We start from the raw sequence: 21,985 nt of genomic DNA, 5'->3' as shown, positions 1-21,985 counted from the left end.
TAAGACATGAGATAGATGGCAGCACAATAATAGTGGGGAATTTCAATACTCCACTGACAGCACTAGACAGGTCATCAAGACAGATAATCAATGAAGAAACAATAGATTTAAACTATACCCTACAACGAATGGACTTAACAGATACTTAGGAACGTTCTACCCAACAACTGCAGAATATCCATTCTATTCACCAGCACATGGAACATTCTCCAAGGTGGCCCATACGATAGGCCATAAAACAAGTCACATTAAATTTAAGAAAATAAAAATTATATCAAGTACTGTCTCGGACCACAGTGGAATAAAATTGGAAATCAACTCCAAAAGGATCTCTCAAAACCATGCAAACACATAGAAGTTAAATAACCTGCTCCTGAATAATCATTGGGCCAATGATGAAATCAAGATGGAAATGAAAAAATTCTTTGAACTGAATGATAATAATGACACAACCTGTCAAAACCTCTGGGATACAGCAAAAGCGGTGCTAAGAAGAAAGTTCATAGCATTAAATGCCTACATCAAAAAGTCTGAAAGAGCACAGATAGACAATCTAAGGTCACACCTCGTGAAACTGGAGAAACAAGAACAATCCAAACCCAAACCCAGCAGAAGAAAATAAATAATGAAGGTCAGAGCAGAACTAAATGAAATTGAAACAAACAAATGAAAATACAAAAGATAAATGGAACAAAAAGCTGGTTCTTTGAAAAGATAAATTGATAGAACATTAATGAGATTAACTAATAAAAGAAGAGAGAAGATCCAAATAAGCTCAATTAGAAACAAAATGGGAGATATCACAACTGATACAACAGAAATACAAAAGATCATTCGAGGCTACTATGAACACCTTTATGCACATAAACTATAAAACCTAGAGGAGATAGATAAATTCCTGGAAATATACAGCCCTCTTAGGTTAATCCAGGAAGATATAGAATCTCTGAACAGATCAGTAACAAGCAGTGAGATTGAAATGGAAATAAAAATATTGCCAAAAAATGTCCAGGACCAGATGGATTTACAGCTGAATTCTATCAGATATTCAAAGAAAAATTGATACGAATCCTACTGATATTATTCCAAAAGACTGAGAAAGAGGGAATCCTCCCTAAATCATTCTATGAAGTCAGTATCACCATAACACCAGAAGCAGGGAAGGACATACAAAAATAGAAAACTACAGGCCAATATCCCTGATGAACATGGATGCAACAATCCTCAACAAAATACTAGCTAACCGAATCCAACAGCACATCCAAAAGATAATCCACCATGATCAAGTAGGTTTCATACGAGGGATGCAGGGGTGGTTTAACATACATAAGTCAATAAATGTGATACACTACATAAAGAGAATTAAAGACAAAAATTATATGATTATCTTACTAGATGCAGAAAAATCATTTGACAAAATCCAACATCGCTTTATGATTGAAACCCTCAGCAAAATCTGCATAGAAGGGACAAACCATAGGTATAAAAGTCATCTATGACAAACCCATAGCCAACATTATACTGAACAGGGAGAAGTTGAAAGCATTCCTCTTGAGAATGGAATGGGACAAGGATGCCCATTTTCGCCACTTCTATTCAACATAGTACTAGAAGTCCTAGCAAGAGCAATCAGGCAAGAGGAATAAATAAAGGTCATCCAAATCGGTAAAGAGGAAGTCAAACTGTTGCTGTTTGCTGACGATGGGATCATATAATGAGAAAACCCTAAAGACTCATCCAAATAGCTCCTAGAACTGGTAAATGAATTTAGCAAAGTTTCAGGATACAAAATTAATGTATACAAATCAGTAGCCCTGCTATACACCAACAGTGACCAAGCTGAGAATCAAATCAAGAACTTAACCCCTTTCACAATAGCTGCAAAAATATTAAAATACTTAGGAATATACCTAACCAAGGATGTGAAAGACCTCTACAAGGAAAAGTACAAAACACTGCTGAAAGAAAGCATAGATGACACAAACAAATGGAAACACATCGCATGCTCATGGATGGGTAGAATCAATATTGTGAAAATGATCATACTGCCAAAAGCAATCTACAAATTCAATGCAATCCCCATCAGAATGTCACTGTTGCTCTTTACAGAACTAGAAAAAACAATCCTAAAATTCATATGGAACCAAAAAAGAGCCTGCATAGTCAAAGTAAGACTAAGCAAAAAGAACAAATCTGGAGGTATCACATTCCTTGACTTCAAACTACACTATAAGACCATACTCACCAAAACAGCATGGTACTGACACAAAAATAAGTGCATAGACCAATGGAACAGAATAGAGAACCCAGAGAAAAGCTAAATGCTTACAGCCAAGTGATCTTTGACAAAGCAAACAAAAACATAAATTGGGGAAAGGGCACCCTATTCAACAAATGGTGCTGGGATAATTGGCAAGCTACAAGTAACTGGATCTTCATTTCTCACCTTTTACAAAAATTGACTTAAGATGGATCAAAGACTTAAATCTAAGACCTGAACTGTACAGAGTCTAGAAGATAACATTGGAAAAACCCTTCTAGACATTGGCTTAGGCGAAGACTTTATGACCAAGAACCCAAAAGCATATGGAACAAAAACAAAGAAAAATAGATGGAACTTAATTAAACTGAAAAGCTTCTGCACAGCAAAAGAAATGATAGCAGAGTAAACAGACAACCCACAGAGTGGGAGAAAATCTTCACAATCTGTACGTCTGACAGAGGACTAATATCCAGAATCTCCACAAAGAACTCAAATCGGCAAGAAAAAACCGACAAACAATCCCATAAAAAAGTAGGCTAGGGACATGAATAGACAATTCTCAAAAGAAGAGATACAAATGGGCAACAGGCATATGGAAAAATGCTCAAAATCACTAATTATCAGGGAAATGCAAATCAAAACCACAGTGTGATACCCCCTCACTCCTTCAAGAATGGCCATAATAAAAAAAATAGATGTTGGTGTGGATATGGTGAAAAGGGAACACTTTTACACTGTTGATGGGAATATAAACTAGTACAAACACTACGGAAAAGAGTGTGAGAAGATTCCTTAAAAAGTAGAACTGCCATTTGATCCAGAAATCCCACTACTGGGTATCTACCCAGAGGAAAAGAAGTGATTACATGAAGAAAAATTCTTGCATGTGCATGTTTATAGCAGCACAATTTGCAATTGCAAAAATATGAAAACAGCCCAAATGCCCATCAATGAAGGAGTGGATAAAGAAAATGTGATATATATGAAAATGCCCATATATGGAATACTACTCAGACCAAAAACAAAACAACAACAACAAAAAAAAAAACAAAACAAAAAAACGAACAAAATAATGGCATTCACAGCAACCTGGATGGAATTAGAGACTATTATTCTAAGTGAAGTAACTTAGGAATGGAAAACCAAACATCATAAGTTCTCATTCATATGTGGGAGCTAAGCTACGAAGACGCAAAGGCGTAAGAATGAGACATTGGACTCTGGGGACTTGCGGGGAAGGGTGGAGGGTGGTGAAGGATAAAAGACTATACACTGGGGACAGTGTACACTGCTCAGGTGATGGGTGCACCAAAATCTCGGAAATCACCAGTAAATAATTTATTCATGAAAGCAAACACCACCTGCTCCCGCAGCACTGCCAGGTTCATCATTCTTCATGAAATCAAGACTTGGCAGTGTTTTAGGGCACACAGGTTCATGCTGGGTGGGCACTAGCTCCTCCTGGCTGGTTTTGGCCCCAACTCTTTTCCTGATGGGGGCTGGGAGCTGCTGGACTGGGGGTGCTGGGAGCTGGGCTCGAGGTGGAGGCTCAGGGTCAGAGCCTCGCTTCTCTTTCCTTGCATGGGGCCTGGTTTCAGGGTTCTTCTTGTTTGGAGCAAGCGGTCTGGGACTGGATGAGGAACTGGTGTGTTTCCTGAACCAGGATCTGTGAGCAGGCAGGTACTGGGGGAGGGTGGCAGGGAGAGGAAGGGGAGGAAGGGGGAGGAAGGAGGGAAGAGGAGGAGGAAGAGGAGGACACAGTGATGGGGAAGGGAGGAGGGGGAGGAGGAAGAGGAGGACACAGTGATGGGGAAGGGAGGAGGGGGAGGGGGAAGAGGAGGACACAGTGATGGGGAAGGGAGGAGGGGGAGGAGGAAGAGGAAGACACAGTGATGGGGAAGGGAGGAGGGGGAGGAGGAAGAGGAAGACACAGTGATGGGGAAGGGAGGAGGGGGAGGAGGAAGAGGAGGACACAGTGATGGGGAAGGGAGGAGGGGGAGGAGGAAGAGGAAGACACAGTGATGGGGAAGGGAGGAGGGGGAGGAGGAAGAGGAAGACACAGTGATGGGGAAGGGAGGAGGGGGAGGAGGAAGAGGAGGACACAGTGATGGGGAAGGGAGGAGGGGGAGGAGGAAGAGGAAGACACAGTGATGGGGAAGGGAGGAGGGGGAGGAGGAAGAGGAGGACACAGTGATGGGGAAGGGAGGAGGGGGAGGAGGAAGAGGAAGACACAGTGATGGGGAAGGGAGGAGGGGGAGGAGGAAGAGGAAGACACAGTGATGGGGAAGGGAGGAGGGGGAGGAGGAAGAGGAGGACACAGTGATGGGGAAGGGAGGAGGGGGAGGAGGAAGAGGAGGACACAGTGATGGGGAAGGGAGGAGGGGGAAGGGGAAGAGGAAGACACAGTGATGGGGAAGGGAGGAGGGGGAGGGGGAAGAGGAGGACACAGTGATGGGGAAGGGAGGAGGGGGAGGAGGAAGAGGAGGACACAGTGATGGGGAAGGGAGGAGGGGGAGGAGGAAGAGGAGGACACAGTGATGGAGGAGGGGGAGGGGGAAGAGGAGGACACAGTGATGGGGAAGGGAGGAGGGGGAGGGGGAAGAGGAGGACACAGTGATGGGGAAGGGAGGAGGGGGAGGAGGAAGAGGAGGACACAGTGATGGGGAAGGGAGGAGGGGAGGAGGAAGAGGAGGACACAGTGATGGGGAAGGGAGGAGGGGAGGAGGAAGAGGAGGACACAGTGATGGGGAAGGGAGGAGGGGGAGGGGGAAGAGGAGGACACAGTGATGGGGAAGGGAGGAGGGGGAGGAGGAAGAGGAGGACACAGTGATGGGGAAGGGAGGATGGGGAGGAGGAAGAGGAGGAGGAGGAAGAAGAGGCAGAGAGACATGGGCAGTTCTGCAGCAGGAAGTCGAGGTGATTGGGAGATGGGGTCTCATTCTAGGGTCTGAGCTGTCTACTTGGAGGGAGGAACGCTGTAGCTTGGATGATCCCAAACAGTGGGGAATCCGAAAGTCAATTATATCTGGATTTGAAGGAATCACTTAATTATATTTGCTGCAGGTTGGCCTTCCTAATTATGATTAATTAAGCTAATGCTGGGCTTAGTTTGCCCTCCGAGGGCTACCAGGTGACGCCAGATGTGGGAATCGCTCCCCAGCTGACAGAGCCCGGTTGTGGTGGGGTTTCCAAGCAGCCTAGGGCCCACACTGTGGGGCAGCTCCCTCTGTTGCTGGGGGAAAGGAGCCTGGTTGGCTCTTCTCTGCTCTTCTGCCATGAAACGGCTGCTCTAGCTGCCTCCAGGCGACCACAGGCAACCAGGCCATCAGCCCAGTGCCCAAGGTGCCCAGTCTTGCAAGGTGCCCAAGTCAGACGTTCAGTTCTGTAGTTCAGGCCTCCGAACCAGGAAATTGTATTTGCTAGCTGCAAATGAACTGCTGTCCCACGGGGCCCTTCCTGAGCCCTGCAAGAATAACAGCAGCACAGTTACCCACTTAGAAGCTCCCTTCAGAGGCAAGCACTCTGTATACCTCAGCGGGTGCCTGCCCACGTGCGGCCTCTGCCGGGGAAGTGGCATCTGATTTCCTCGCGTCAGCTGCACACACGGCATCTGGGGAGAGGAGGTGGCCGAGCATGGGAAACTTCCCATGCTGTTCTTGGTGAGCAGGGAATAGAACTGGTCTGTCCATAGACATCATGGAGAGGTTGTCTGTTGGTGGGAGCTGGAGAGATGTCCAAGGGCTCCCAAGGTGATGTCTGGGCCATCGAGGTGGGAGGTGACCTGACACCACCTCCTGTCTGGTGGGAGCGCTGGCTTCAGGCTGGATTCTGGTTTACATCTTTCATTTCGGTGAATGCCAGGGTGTGTTCTAGAACAGCCATTTGCAGGGCCTCACCTGGGGGCTGCAGTGGTGAGTCGACATGACCCCTGAGCTCCTCAAGTGAGGGTGCACTTCTGACTTTTCCAGAGAAAGGGAAGGAAACTGTATTCCCCACTCGTTTCCCCATGGCCGGCTCCTCCAGGCCTACAGTCAAGGCAGAGAACACAGTGTCTCCGACGACTGCCAGAAGTTGGTGGCCAAATAGTGATGGTTCTGAGCAGTGATGGATTAACACGTCGCTCCAATTTCTCGGTCAGTTTCTTGTATTCTGGGCCATGTCTCCATGGACAGAGATGAGACGCCCCACCACACCTTCCCGTCTCTCTCAGCCAAATTGTCCCTTTGATGCTGGGCCAGGACTTAATATACAGCCAAGGGAGGAACAGAAATTTCTGCTCAATGATTTGTGCTGTGATCACACAGGGGTGGCCCCTGTGTACAGATGGCTTCCTGAGTGTCTGGGGTATTAGCTCAGGCAGCTCGGACCCTCGGGCCCAGCCTGGCATGGATCTTGCCCTGGGAGCCTCTGGCTGTGCTGGGAACAGGGGACCCTCCTTCCCTTGGTACATTCATCTCACATCAAGGAATTTCCATCTCCCTTGCTTGAAAATCAATTACTGAACTAAATTGCTCATGGACGCACTAGCATATAATAACTGTGCCACGCTGGGCCCGTGGTTATCCTATGGAGTCTGGGCCAAATTATGAATTACATCAGCTCCCCAGAGGGGCTTCGCTTCGAATCAGGCCTTGGCCAGACAGACTTCTTCCACAAAGAGTGCATGGGAGTAGCTCTGGGCAACGGACCAGGGCGGACGCTGGACGGCGGCCTCTACTGAGTGGGGGTGTCCATGGGGACCCCAGAGGCCAGGGGGCAGGCAGAGCATGTGAGTGTCCCAGCTGGGCTACTGCAGCTGCGGCTGGCTCACGGGTGCCCTGAAAGACGCCCTGGTCACAGGTCAGGATCTTGGCAGAGCCTCAAGGCAGGAGTTAGTTCTCCAGGAGGAGGAAAGGGAGGAAAGGAGGAAATCAGAGAAAAAGAAGAGGGATGAGGAGAGAGAGGGAAATTGGGTGGCGGAGAGAGAGAAGAAGAGAGAGGAAGATGGAGAGAGGGGGAGAAGGAGAGAGAGGGAAAGAGAGGGAGAAGGAAGGGGGAGAAAGGGAGGAAGGGGAGAGGGAGAGAAATAGGGGAGAGAGAGAGTAAGGGAGAGAGGGAGATGGAGATGGAGGAGAAGGAGAGCAGGAGAGAGGGGGAGAAGGGGAAAGAAACAGAGAGGGAGAAGAAGAGAGAGGGAAAGAGAGGGAGAAGGAAGGGCAGAAAGAGGGAGAAGGGGGAGAGAAAGAAGAGAGGGAGAGAAATAGGGGAGAGAGGGAGATGGAGGGAAGGAGAGAGCAGGAGAGAGGGGGGAAAGCGGGAAACAGAGAGAGGGAGGAGAGGGAGAGAGCGACGGGGACAGAGCGAGAGAGAGAGAGGAGGCAAGTGAGGGAGAGAGAGAGAGAAACAGAGTCAGAAAGAGAGACAGCGCGAGAGCAGGAGAAATGTGGGCGCATGGGTGGGGATGGGTGGGGCTCTCTCAGGTTGGCCACCGGTTTCTGAAGAGAGATTGATTGAAAAATTACCCAGGAAAGCAGACCAATGAGAAGGCTTTTGAATTTTTACTTTATTTTATGTATTTATTTTTGAGACAGGGTCTCACTCTGTTGCTCAGGCTGTGTGCAGAGGCTCACTGCAGCCTTGACCTTTGTGGGCTCAAGTGATTCTCCCGCCTCAGCCTCCCAAGTAGCTGGGACTACAGGCGTGCACCACCACACTCAGCTAATGTTTGTATTTTTTGCAGAGACAGGGTTCACCATGGTGCCCAGGTGGCTCTCAAACTCCTGGGCTCAAGCGATCCACCCGCCTCGGCCCCCAAAGTGCTGGGATTGCAGATGTAAGCCACTGCGCCTGGCTCCTCCCCTTATTTTTAAAGTCAGGAAGTCAATATAGAGGGCTCTTTAAAATCACAAAGAAAAAAGAAAAATACCCATTTTATTGATTTACTGGCTGAATCATTTTCCTCTGGAATCTTTTTTTTTTTTTGGACAGTGTCTCGCTCTTGTCACCCAGGCTGGAGTGCAGTGGCGCAATCTCGGCTCACTGCAACCTCCGCCTCCTGGGTTCAAGCAATTCCCCTGCCTCAGCCTCCCAAGTAGCTGGGACTACAGGTGTGTATCACCACGCCCGCCTAATTTTTTGCATTTTAGTAGAGATGGGGTTTCACCATGTTGGCCAGGATGGTCTCGATCTCCTGACCTCATGGTCTGCCCGCCTCGGCCTCCCAAAGTGTTGGGATTACAGGCGTGAGCCCCCGCGCCCGGCCTCCTCTGGAATCTTTACTGAGCCCTGCCATGGTGGGGACTGTTGTCAGCACTGGGTATGAGACCTCCTGGGAGCCCTCAGCTGGGCAGGAGCCTGGGGGGTCAGAAAGGATCAAGGTTTGGAATCAAGCGCCTCAGCTGGTGCCTGGGTGGGAAGCCCACCTCGCTGGACAGGTCAGGACGGTGTTTCCCGGACTGCAGATGAGAGGGAGCCAGCCCTGTAATGGGGTGGGGAGAAGTGTTCCAGACAGGGGAACAGCACCTGCGGGGACCTCGAGAGCTTAGACAGGCAGGGATGGTGCCCAAACCTAGACTCTGATGAAATGGCCAGCGAGGCTGCCGAGAAGGGTCAAGCTCGAGTCAAGAGAAACTCACAGTGAGACGTTGAGCCCGGAGGCTGCTTTTCATTAAATTGGCAGTGAACAAATAATATCACACGGATATTACCAGGGTGCTGGGGATCGGGGAGTTCTGAAGATGGCAGGTGGGGTGAACGTGGTGTAATCTCCCCTGCAGCTGGTGAGCAGCAGGCATCGAAAGCTACCTGGCGTCCTCGCTCTGGACCGGGCATCTCTACTGCCAGGAATGTCTGTTCTGAGAAATCCTCAACGATGTGCACCGCAACTCAAGGGTGCTCCCTGCAGCACTGGAAACAGCGGCCAATCACCTTGTCACCTTGTTTAAGTGAAGGGCAGTATTTTTAATCAGGTGATATTATGAAATGTTCATCCTATTTTCAGAATGTATTAAGTGAACAAGTAGGTTATGAGTTCAATAAGATCCCAGGTGCTTTTTTTTTTTTTTTTTTTTTTTGTGCATTTTCTCCTAGGACCAAAGGCTGGGAGGATAAACAGCAGCACCCCAACAGTGGGTATGGCTTGGTGGTAAAATTATGGGAAATTTGGATTTTCCTCTGGTTTCTTTCAGTGTTATTTTGGTGATTAAGAAAAAAAAAATCGCTGGGCATGGTAGCTCACTCTTGTAATCCCAGCACTTTGGAAGGCCGAGGTGGGTGGATCACTTGAGGTCAGGAGTTTGAGACCAGCCTGGGCAACATGGCAAAACCCTGTCTCTACTAAAAATATGAAAATTAGCTGGGCATGGTGACTCGCACCTGTAATCCCAGCTACTTGAGAGGCTGAGGCAGGAATATCCCTTGAGCCAGGGAGGTGGAGGCTCCGGTGAGCTGAGATTGTGCCACTGCACTCCAGCCTGGGTGACAGAGTGAGACCTTGTCTCAAAAAAAAAAAAAAAAAAAAAAAAAAAATCAATAAAGATACACGTTTAGAAGTATGTTTGTTCTCAGGCCCGCTTCATCTCTTCCCAATGATTATTTAATCCCTGCCCTCCAACACCAGCTCAAGACGTCTCAAGTTCATTTCCCATGTGGTCGCTGGCCTCATCTTTTTAACGCACAGTGTGAAGATGGCCCACGCCACAAACACTGCCGCTCACTTTCCACTGCCCTCAGGGGCACCCCTGCTCTGCAGAACCTGGTGTTCAGTGGCCGTCATTACCCTACCTCCTTTTCAGCTGTTTTCTGGCAGGTTGTCTATGATCTAGTCCTCAACCTCAGCCCTCCTAAAGACCTCTTGCTCTTTTATGCACCTCCATGTTTGTCCATTCTGCTGCTTCTTTCTGGAATGTTAAGCTTCGTATCTTTCTTCTTGGGAACACCTACTCATCCTTCAAAACCCTTTTCAAATTCCCCCACTGTAAGAATATCCGTTCTGGTTTAAGCCCTAGGGCTCTCAGGATGCAGTCCCTGCAAATTCTTTGCATGATTCGCCCTGTCCTCATCTCTTACCCTCCTACCCCTTCCTCGTCAGCCCCCATCCAGCTCTGTTCTGTACGCTGAACTTCTCTGACAGGTGCCCAGCGCACCATGCCTCACGTACAGGCTGTTCCTCCCTGCCTGGAGTCCTCCTCTCTCCCTACCTCATGGACTCCCCAGGCACCTCCTTGCCTGCCTAACTCCTGCCCTTAAGTTTTAGCCTAAGGATCCTGCCCCTGGGAAGCCTCTGAATCCCCACTTGGCCTAGGGGTGTCTCGCCTGGTTCCTGCAACCACCCCCGTCCTGCTGTGTTCACCGTGTGGGACCACAGCTTTCTGTTGACTTGTCTGTTTCTCCACCAGAGTCCAGGTGAGCTCTGAGGGCCACAGCTGTCCTTGGATGGGGATATAGAGGATGAGGATGAGGAAGACTGGCTTGCATGGCCCAGGCTCCCTCTGAACCCCTGAAGGCATTTGTACTGGCCCCCGTCTCTCTCCCTGCACCCCACTGAGGCACTGATGGTTCTTTCTCCCGCTGGACAGTGCTTGCTCATAGTCAGGGACCCACCTGATTTGACTTCACCCAAGAAATGAGACGGAAAGTCCACACCCAGCTTGATACCAGTTCAGGCACCCGGGTGCCTGCCACCAGAAGCTCCCAGTTCACAAAAGGCTGCAGGGATGGTGCCCACAGCAAGGCTGCACACCCCTGGCTTCCTAGCCAGGCACAGGAGGGGACAAGGTGCAGAGGGAAGGAGTGGCGCTGAGTCTCCAGGCTGCAGTGTGGATGCAGCAGCCACAGCCCTGGGGGCAGGGGTTTCGGTGAGTGCAGCCTGTCCTCCGCCATGCCTGTCCGGCCTGAAAGTGCACCTGGAGCTGGGGCTGATCCAGAGCTCCTCATTTGCAAAAGGACTGTTTTTCCAGCAGGACCTGGAGACTCAGGGATGGGATGATGCCCTTGGAAGCCGTGAATATGCACCTTGGAATATCTGGAAGATCCGGGGAGATCCCGGCTGAGCCCTCTGCCAGTGTCTGCTGGGGAAGGAGCCTGTTTGCAGTCTGATGGCCCCAGCTGCTGCTGGTCTCGCTCTGTGGCCTTGGACAAAATGACCATCATCTCCAGCCTCAGCATCCTCTTCCTCTTCCGCGGAGGGGCCAATGACCACACCCAAAGGTGATTCTCTCTGCGTTGTTCTCTCTCAACTTTCTTATTTATTTATTTTTTGTTTTTTTTGAGATGGAGTCTCACTCTGTCACCCAGGCTGGAGTGCAGTAGCACCATCTTGGCTCACTGCAGCCTGTGTCTCCTGGGTTCAAGCGATCCTCCTGCCTCAGCCTCCCGAATAGCTGGGACTACAGGCGTGTGCCACCACACCCAGCTAATTTTTTTTGTTTGTTTTTTGTATTTTTAGCAGAGATGGGGTTTCACCTTGTTAGCCAGAACGGTCTCGATCTCCTGGCCTCAAGATCCACCCACCTTGGCCTCCCGAAGTGCTGGGATCACAGGCGTGAGCCACCGCGCCCAGCTTCTCTCTCAACTCTCAACACCACTCCAATCCCAGCCCGAGGAAAGGCAGGGCTGACAAGTGCGGCAGGACCGTGTGCTCAGCAGGCTTTCAGCTCACCCCGGGAGTGCACGATGGTGCCTTGCTCACTCGAACGATTCAAAGATGAAGCCAGTTGGAAGTAATTGTTTAGATTAAACTTCATTACCCTTAATAAATAATTAACCTGTCAGATGTACGGCACTTACCAAGGAGCCTGCTCTTCTGCTCAGAAAGAATGTGCTCGGAACCAAGGTTTACCGTGTGGTTCCAGGCAGCTTCCCCACACCACCGATTATGTTCAGACGGACGAGGCTTCCTGGAGGCGGGATGTGTGCTTGCGGGTGGAGCTGACCTCATCTGGCTGTTGTTTCTGAGCAGGTTCGAAGTGGCAGGAGGGAGAGGCTTCCCTGGTGGTGGCCAAAAGACCTTCGCCAGGAGCAGGGAGTCCCTTCCCCCTCATCACACAGGCTGCAGGAGCTCTTGGTCCAGCTGCCAGATCTCTGTGGCTCAGAGAGTAGAGGGTAGAGGTGAAGGACTCAGCACCCCCCAGCCCACCCTCTCCATGCCCGATGAGCTCTCTGCGCTCTTATGACTCAGTGATGCTGGACAGCTTCCCAGACACATGCAGATACTGAAGCTGTCCCGTGGGCTTCCTTAGCAGAGGTGGGATCTGGCTTGTAGGTGACCTATGCCGGGAGTCTGTCCTGAGAGTGAGGTGAGCTGTCCAGAGTCATAGTGCCCACCATGGCCTTGACGGCAGGTGGCCTCCCACCCAGTGCCACTGCTGCCCTGCCGCCTGCCTCACCAAGCCCAGGTCATCACCAGTGACTCGGCCTGGTGCCTGGGATGGTTCGGGGAGGGAAGTGGCACTGTGTGTATGAGGCACAGAGCAAAGGTTCGGTGAGAAAGTGGAGGCTGACCCGAACCTCTCCCCAACCCACGGAGGTAGCGTCTCAGGAATGGCTGCTGGCAATTGCCGTGCCCTTGGCCAGGCTAGAGAAGCCAGCTGGCTGGACCCCAGCTTCTGTGGGTAACTCCCTCAGAGCCAGGGGAAATTGTTCCAGGTCCTGACCCAGAGCTTGGTGGAGCCGGTGGTCAGCCCTGCCCCGCCTCCCCGTCCCCTACTGTGTACAAACAACACCCACGACTGGTGTGGTCTGCACGTCTGTGTATCTGTGTACCCCCAAAACTCATAGGTTGAACTCCTAACCCTCAGGGTGATGGGATTGGGAGGCGGGGACTTTGGGGAGTGATGAGGCTGTAGGGACGGAGCCTCATGAATGGAATGAATGCCCTTATAAGAAGAAGCCCTGGAGCACTGCCTGGCCCCTTCCACCAGTGAGGACACAGTGAGAAGGCGCTGTCTGCAAGTCAGGATGGGAGTGACATGGTTTGGCTCTGTGTCCCCACTCAAATCTCATCTCAAATTGTCATCCCCATGTGTTGAGGAAGGTGCCTGGTGGAAGGTGATTGGATTATGGGGGTGGTTCCCCCATGCTTTCTCATGATCATGAGTGAGTTCTCAGGAGATCTGATTGTTTAAAAGTGTGGCACTTCCCGCTTCACTGTCTCTCTCCTGCCACCACGTAAGACGTGCCTTGCTTCCCCTTCATCTTCCATCATGATTGTAAGTTTCCTGAGGCCTCCCTGGTCATGCAGAACTGTGAGTCAATTAAACTTCTTTCCTTTATAAATTCCCCTGTCTTTATAGCAGTGTGAGAATGGACTAATACAGGGGCCCCTCACTAGGAGCTGAATCTGCCAGCACCTTGATCTTGGACTTCCAGCCTCCAGACTGTGAGAAATAAATGTCCATTGTTTGAGAGCCTCCCCGTCTGTGGTGTTCCCCCATAGCAGCTTGAATAGACTGAAAGGGCAGGGGTGGTGAGGGCTCGTTTTACCTCTGAGGGTCAGGACAGGCCAAAATTGTCCCATGGCCCTGCCAGGCAGGACGTCTCTCTCTTCCCTGCATCTGGACCCACAGGCCTGTCAGCTCTGGTGCACGTGTTGGGGGCACAGAGATCTCTTCAGGAGGGGACACCCCAGGTTCCCAGGAAAGCAGAAGGAGGCACCTGCATCTTGCTAGGCAAATATCCTGCTCAGGGATTTGCTTGTCAGAAACACTTCAGGTTAGTACCTGTCAGTGCTTTAGGGGCTGATGGTGATTTGCATATGTAGATGAGACAGTGCCATACTAAGTAATTTCACATGCATCACTTCATTTGAATTTCACGACTCCTTGGCATGAGAACAACAATGATTATTTAGAAATTAGAGTATTTAATAACAGCAGCAATGAGATGACAATGACAGTGACGGTGATGATGTGTGTCATGATGAACTGCGTGGAAGCCCTGTGCCAGGGGCACCGTTGTCCGCACCTTGGAGGCGAATGACCGAAGTCAAGAGAGGAGAGGGCCTGCCCAGGATCCCAGGGCCCAGGGCTGCTGTCCCACTGTCTTCATGGTGTAGGGGCAGCCCTCGTCGGTCCTCACCATGACGAGTATGCTGTAAAGATAGGGCACCCCGGACCCTGACAGCCCAGCCCTGCAGGGGCTGCCCTCGCCGGCTCCCCTCCTACCAGGACAGGTGCACTGGGCAGGGAGGCGCTCACTCCTACCTTCCACCAGCAGAAACAAGCAAAGCAGCGGGCGAATATCTGTGGCCCGCTCGGCGTAAATCAGACGCATACCGTAGCTGCCTGGGCTTCTATGCTGCAGCATTCGCAAGGCAATTAGCTTGAAAATGGAATTGATGTGCATTGATTTTTTAAATAAAGTTATTGTAATATATTCACTCGTTAGAATCTGAAGCTGAAAATAGACATTGTGTTTCTGATGACAGGCCCATCCTTACAAATCACCGGGGACGGTAGAAACAAGTCCTCATTCCACATCATCATTTCCTATTAGAACCGACATGCCCATCTCGGGCGATTTTTCATCTCCTGTGTGAGGGCTGGACACATTCCAGTCCCCTCAAGGCTCTTCTGAAGAAGACGAGGCTGTGGGTGATCAGCCTGGGAGGTAGGGCCTGGAGATGGGGACGCTGTCGGTGGTACAGCCAGTCCGTCGTGGCTCCCGGGGCCAAGCTGTTGGGTTATACACCCTGGGTGGGGTTGGAGCACAGTCAAGATGGAAGGGGGGAAAGGTGATGTTCTGAGGCCCGCATGGAGTGGGGACACCTGGACATGTGTCTCGATCCCAGAACCACAGATACTGGAAAGATCAGAGAGCTCCCAAACTAGCTAGATGCTGTAGCGTGGAGGGCCCCGGCAGCCTCCCAGGAGGGCATCGCTGGGCCGGCTGTTGCAGTGTCGGCTCCGCTCTGCCTTCAGGCAGTCCTGCTGGGTGGAAATGTCTTCCACATACGGAGCCACAGTTTGGGTGTCCCTTTCTACTTTTCAGTGGGGACATGGGGAAGCCAAAGATTCTTCTAGAATCACCCACTTGGTGCCAAGCCCACATGGGTGTCCTCCTGCTCCAGCCTGTTTTGTAGAGCCCTGGGGATTTCTGTGGAAGCTCGGCCTTCTCCGGCAAGTCCGAGGCTCCAGGAAGGTGACTGTTCTGTCCTGGGATGGAACCGCCACCGCCTTCCTGGACAGTGGAGGGACTCGCCGAGAAGGTGTGGCTCTGAATTTGGGGGCACCCAGCAAGTTCCTGTGTGTCACGCCCACACGGCCCTTGGGCCCGACTGACCTCTCTGAGGGAACATGGGGGCCGGTGGGGAGGAAAGTTCTGGACTAAGGAACCCAACACTCACCAGGGTCCTACCCCTGAAGCTTCAGAGATTTGGTGCTGCAGAACAGAGCACAAGGCCGGTCGGTGAGCGCTCGTCTGTGGAGAGATACTCCGAGGTCATCAGACATCCCCAAGTGGTTGTTGTCCTCAGCTAAGAACCCATTTGACAGGGGTGTGGCCTGGCTCAGTTTCCCCAGATGCAGCGCTAGTGGTGAAGTTTTGTCAAACAAAATTTGTTAAACTTCACTTTCAGCGTGTGCTGGGGGTGGGTGTGGAGGGAGGAGGGGAGGAGCAGGTTGTGGTCCTCTGTGTCTGTGCCACCTTGGCTCATTGCTCCCCAACACTGACAGCCCCTAACCCCATTGTCGGATCTGCCCAGGGCTTCTGAGCCGGGGGGTGCCCCTCACCTTCACGTTGGGACTCACGCCACCCACCTGCTGACCCCTTCTTGGCCTCCAGGCCCCTCCCACATGTGGTCGTGGGTGGTGAGGAGAGGTCCCTGGCTGCAGTGGTGGTTCGGGGCCTCTCTCCCCCGGATGGTACTGTTCTGGGGCAGTCACCACCTGCTCTGGTTAGAGGCTGGTAGGAAGAAGGGCTGGTGGGGCTGAGGGGAGGCTGGCCCTGTCTTTTTGCCTCAGAGCAGAGCAGCAACTCCCACATGAGTATTTTGGGGAAATGCTGGTCTCTTGCAGCGAAGCACTCATCACTCAGGGCTGGTTTCTGGACCCATGGGCCTTGGGGAGGGGCCAGGGGCCTGGTGATGGAGCCAAGCAGCTCCTGGAGACCTCGAAATGTCCCTGGGGAAGCGTCAAGTGGGCCGGGAGCTCAGGTGGTCTTGGTCTAGGATGGAGACCTGTGTCGCAGCTGTGTGGATGTGGGGTTCAGGGTGCCCCACCCTTCTAAACCTCTCAGGTTCAAGTGTATCGTCAGGCATGGGGTAACAGCTCCGAGGCTGAGCAGCTGCCCTCGCCAAATCTCCCTCCCTGTGCTTTGAGATGATAGCAATGTCCCAGGAGAGTCTCCATCCTCAGCACCAGGGCGGTCCATGTCCAGGGAGCCTGGGGGCGCGGGCCAGGGTCTGCTAACGGGGCCACCAAAGCCCCACCCTTGTCAAGACCCCAACCCTGGTGGAACATGACACGCACTAACATGACACGCACCCAGGCAGCCCATGCTACCTCCCGCTCGGCTCTGGAGCCTCTCACGTCACAGACTTGGCAGTTGAGAACAAGATGAAAATAAAAGCCAGCCGCTGGCCAGGTAGAGAAGGGAGGGGTGAAATCAGAGATGGGGATGGGCGCTCCAGCACCCTCAGACCACCGCCGGGCCCTGCAAGCCATCTCTTCCTCTCTTTCCTGTTTCCTTTTCAGATCAAAGCCCTTCCTGGGAGAGAGAATCAGCTGAAGAAGAAAGTTTAAAAAGGAAAGGGGGAGGTGGGAGAGGGATGGAGGCTGCGGTAAGCACCTTCCGAGCACAGAGGCTGCTGGCGAAGCGGGAGAGGGCGTCCTTAAGAAACGGCCAGAGGTGGGGCTGCCACGGGGCAGGCTTCACTCTCTCTCCTTCCCGGTCACCATGCCCTCTCGCAGGCCTGCGGCTCACAGTGATGTTCAGAACAAAAAGACCTGTTGAGCCTCCTGGCTGGTATGGACAAAGGTTTGAAGGAAGATGGGACTCTCAAACCTGACTCTGAGGCTGATTGACCCGAGAAGGAGCTAAGTTTTCCAGGAAAAAGGAGGCGAGATGGGCAGGGTCAGAGTGAGTCCAGTTAAGGAACCCAAAGGGGGCTCTGGGCTTGGCCTGCAGAAGGATTGGCCATAAGTACAAGCAGGCGTGGGGGGCATCGGGTCAGACCCCAAAGTTGCTGGTGGTCACGACACTCCCATCAGTTTCCATGAAAACCCTTGGACTTGCTGGGAGAGTCCCAGGGAGAGTCAAACTCCCAGTGCTCTGGGACATAAGCCCTCCTGAAACGACACCTGAACCTAAACTCTGGCTCTGGACTGAGGTCAGGGGAGCAGCTGGGCCCAGCAGGCAACATCTTCCAGCCTTTGGGACATGCAGGCTTTTGCCAACGTATTGGACTTTGTGTGCTTCCCCACGGTGGTGAGTGGAATCATGGACGCCAAAGATGTCCCCATCCAAGTCCCAGGACCTGGGCATATGTGGCCTTCCATAGCAAAGGGGCTGAGCAGATGTGTGGAAGGACCCTGATGGGAGAGCGTGCTGGATCACCCGGTGGGCCTGGTGCAATCCCAGAGCCCTTAAAGGCAGAGAACCCTTCCCAGCGTGGTCAGCAGAGGAGGCACGGTGGGGGGCAGAGCCTAGACGTGAACGCTGCAGGTGGAGGAGAAGCCCCCAGCTGAGGAACACAGGTGGCCTCTAGAAGCTGGAAGAGGCAGGGACATGGATTATCCTCTGGAACCTCCGGAAGAAACACAGCCCTGCAGACCCTTTGACTTCAGCCTTTAAGACTCTTCTCAAACTTCTGCCCTCCCTGACCGTAGGATAGTAAACGTGTGTTGTTTGAAACCACTACATTTGTGATAATTTCCTACAGCAGCCACTGGGAACAAGTGCTCCCACCTTCGCTGATTCATTCTCTCACCCGCTTATCCGCTCACGCACCTGGACCCGCGGCCTGTGCCCTGCTTCGTGCTGTGAGCACTCGGCACCGCAGGACCCAGCTGGCACCGAGACAGGAGGCCGGGACGTGAAAGGAGCGAGCGAGGCATCTCCAGGGCTGGGCCCAGAGCCTTGTCCTGGGTAAGATGAGGGCCTTACGGGCACTTCCTGTGCCAACCCTGCCCCAGGTGCTCCCTCTGTGTCTCCCCTGTATGGCCCGGCCTCTTGCCACCTGCCACTGTCTCAGAGAATAGGCTGGGTGCTTTCTGGAGGCCATAATGACACTTGTGGTGCAGGAGCAGCTTCCCAGTGTTGGTACGTCACACCGGGTGTGCACACACGCCCTGAGGAACCCCTCATTAGCGGTGACAACCACAAAAACAAGGTGGAGGGGGCACTGTGCTGTCATCCTCCTCTTAGCCCTCACAGGGCCCCACGAATTATAGGTTGTGCTGCCCCTGCCGCCAGGGTGACACGGAGGAGCAAACCCTGCATTGGCTCTGGGAACGTTGAGGCGGAGGCTCAGGCTGGAGGCTGGCATCTGTGTTTTTGTTACAGCAAAATCAGTATCCAGAGGTGGGAACTAGGGTTGGAGGGATGGGTCAGGGGTACGGCGGGCCGTCCTGAGCTCCCTGACCCAGCACGGAAGCTGACTAGGAAGAGAACCTGGGGCCAGTGGCACAAGCACCAGCTCAACGTCAGACCCGATCCGAGTTGGTTTCCACAGTCGGCCACCGCTGCTGAGGGCAGGCCGGAGTGACCGGTGGTGGCAGAGACCGCAGGATACAATGTAACGCCAGACGGAGAGGTCCTGAGACCCTGGTTCTGGGGGGCGGTGCCTCTGAGGTGCCTTCCTGGAGTGGCTCAGGCTGAGAGAGGCCGACCTGTGTCTGTCTCTGTCCATCTCTTTCCCACCATCTGTCCCTCTCTCTCTCTCTTTCTCTCTCTGTCTCTGTCCCTCTGTCTCCGTCCATCTCTTTCTCCCCATTTGTCCTCACCCCTGCCCCCTACCCACTGTCTCTCCTCCTCCCTCTTTCCATCTCTCCCGCCACGGTGTGGACCAGCGTGGGTGGAGCAGCAGGCTTCTCCATACTCAGCATACTCTCTGCCCGCAGTGGCCGCTGGACACAGCCTTTGGGGCTCCGGCGGGCGGAAGTCCGTGGCCTTGCTTTTTTTCTGACTTTTTGCCCCCGCAGTTGTTCCTGTGGTGGGTGGAGGCCGACCCACCGGGGACTTCAACTTGGCAGAGGCCCCACCACACAGCGCCTTCCGGGAAGCCCAAGGAAGTGGCAACTTGGGATGTTTCCTGTTGTCCTGGGGATGTGTGTGGTGAGGGCCGTCCTCCTCTCTCCTGGCCTCACACCTGGGGGGTCTTGGTCCCAATGCTCATTTTGTGACCTTTGTGAATCTCGCTGTGGCTTGGTGCCTGGTGGGGAAAGCTGGGCCCACCCCAGAGGTTTCTGTGAAACCTGAACGAGACTTGAACGCAGGTGGGGGCTCGGCAAGGGCCTGGCCCACAGTGGCGGTGCCTCCAACGATGGCCCTGGCTCTGGTCACTCGCTGTGGCTGCTCCGGCAGTAGCTCAGCTGATCCTTCATTCCGCCAGGCGGAGCTGGGCTCAGATCTGGGCTTGCCTCCCCGGGCAGCCTCGGCCTCTGGCCTTCCTGTGGCCCATCCATGGTCAGCTGTGGCAGGGCCCACGGTCAGCCCGTGGAGGAGGAAAGGACTCAGCTGTGGCTGTGCTTCAGGACCTGCTCCTGCAGCCCCATGCCCTGCTGAGCCCCTCCTTTGTCCCCAGAGGGTCCGGCCCACCCTGCACACACCCAGGACTGGCCACTGGGCCAGCTGCTGCCACCAGTCTTCCCTGGTTGTTGAGGACGAACGGCCACAAGAACCCCTTGCATTTGGCAGCACTTTCACGTTCTCAAAGCCACACCAGAATGGCCCTCCAAGACGCTGAGCAGGCATCATTATTGTGCCCATTCATCAGATGGAAAAACAGAGGTCCACGGCAGTCCGGAGTCACACAGACAGTGACTGCAGGCGGGGCCAGCCAGGGTCTCCTCACGTCTAGACCAGGGAGCCCTAAGGAGGAGTGAAGAAGGCATGAGAGGGAGGGGTCAGTGGTGGTCCCTGACCTGGGAAGGTGCCCCTAGGTCAGGCTGGGCTGGACCGCCTGCCCATAGCCCCAGAAAGCCACTCTCAGGGCCTGGTATTTCCCCAGGGACAACTGGGCCAGTGACAGCTCTCTGGCTGAAGTGAAGAAACCAACCTTAGCTGAGAAAATGAAGAAAGGGGAGGGGGCAGAATTTACCCCTGGGACAACGTGAAGAGCCTTGGGGTGGAAGAGGCCGGAAGACCAGGCCCCAGAAAGAAAGGGGCCCAGAACTGTGTGTGTTGAGGCAGCAGCCTCCCCAGGGGCTCCAGCTTGAGGAGTCCTCTGCAGGAACCCAAAATCCTGGGCAGGAGTCAGGCTGGCCGGGTCCCCACTCCTCGATAACCTGGGCACAGGTGTGCAGTTGGCGGAAATGGAGGGGTCGGTTCCTCAAGAGGAGGGTGGGGGGATCACTGCCTGAGGGGGGACTTGGGTGCTGCTCAGAGAAAACAGGCAGAGACCCTCCCAGTAATTCTGGGCACATGCACACTCTGCTAGTCACTCAGTCACTTGCTCACTCACACTCACACACTCACATTCACTTACTCAATCACTCATTCACTCACACTCATACATTCATACACTCACATTCACTCACACACTTGCTCACTCAGTCACTCATTCACTCACACACACTCGCTCAGTCACTCATTCATTCACTTATACTCACACTCACATGCTCACTTACTTGCTCACTCATTCACTCACATTCACTTAGTCACTCATTCACTCACACTCTCTCAGTCATTCACTCACACTCAGTCACTCATTCACATACACTCATTCACACTCGCTCAGTCACTCATTCACTCAACTGACATTCACTCCACTGACAGTCACTCATTCACTCATTCACTCACACTCACTCATTCACTCACACACTTGGTCAGTCACTCATTCACTCACACTGACGGTCACTCATTCACTCACTTATTCACTCACAGTCACTCATTCACTCACTCACAATTTGCTCACTCATTCACTCACAGTCACTCACTCACACTGACAGTCATTCACTCACTTATTCATTCACACTCATTCACACACTCACCCACTCATTCACTCTCACACACACACGCTCACTCAGACTCACTCAGTCACTCACATATTCACTCACTCTCAGTCACTCACACACTTGCTCACTCACTTATTCACTCACACACTCAGTCACACACTTATTCACTCATATATTCATTCACTCACATATGCATTCACTCACACTCAGTCACTCACACATTTGTTCACTCACTTATTCACTCACTCACACACTCACTCACACAGTCACTCACTCATTCACTCACTTATTCAATTATTCATTCATTTGTTCACCAAACTCCTGCTGGTGGCCAGGATCAGAGGGGCACGTTGTCCAGGTAGTATCAAACTGACACGGGTGGGGGTGCTGGAGGCTGGGGAAGGGAGTAAGGGATGGTCACTTGGGGACACCTCTTTCTGAGGTGAAAATGTTGGCACCTGAGGAGCCCAAGGGACCCGGAGCCTCGTGTTCAGTGCCTCCCCTTGAGTGAGTTTGTGTGACAACAGGTGGTGAGGGCAGGTCTGGGGTCCTCATGGTGGCAAGGACCCAGGGATTCAGGGAGGGAACTCATTTTGCCCTGGATGATACCTACACATCAGTCACAGGAGCC

At 52.6% G+C, this 21,985-nt stretch overlaps 1 long non-coding RNA gene across 1 annotated transcript; it reads left to right on the top strand.

The window, feature by feature from the left end:
* The first annotated feature begins 11,119 nt into the window (after window positions 1–11,119).
* Window positions 11,120–14,612, top strand: LOC144336819 (uncharacterized). The gene is made up of 2 exons (XR_013409142.1): window positions 11,120–11,449; window positions 11,688–14,612. It is a non-coding gene; the product is annotated as an uncharacterized LOC144336819 (long non-coding RNA).
* The last annotated feature ends 7,373 nt before the right edge of the window (window positions 14,613–21,985 follow it).

Source organism: Macaca mulatta, chromosome 1 (genome assembly GCF_049350105.2).
Source record: "Macaca mulatta isolate MMU2019108-1 chromosome 1, T2T-MMU8v2.0, whole genome shotgun sequence".
In the NCBI taxonomy this organism is placed as follows: Eukaryota; Metazoa; Chordata; class Mammalia; order Primates; family Cercopithecidae; genus Macaca; species Macaca mulatta.
Note: the sequence above shows the minus strand (reverse complement) of the source record. Positions and strands in the feature narration are given on the sequence as shown.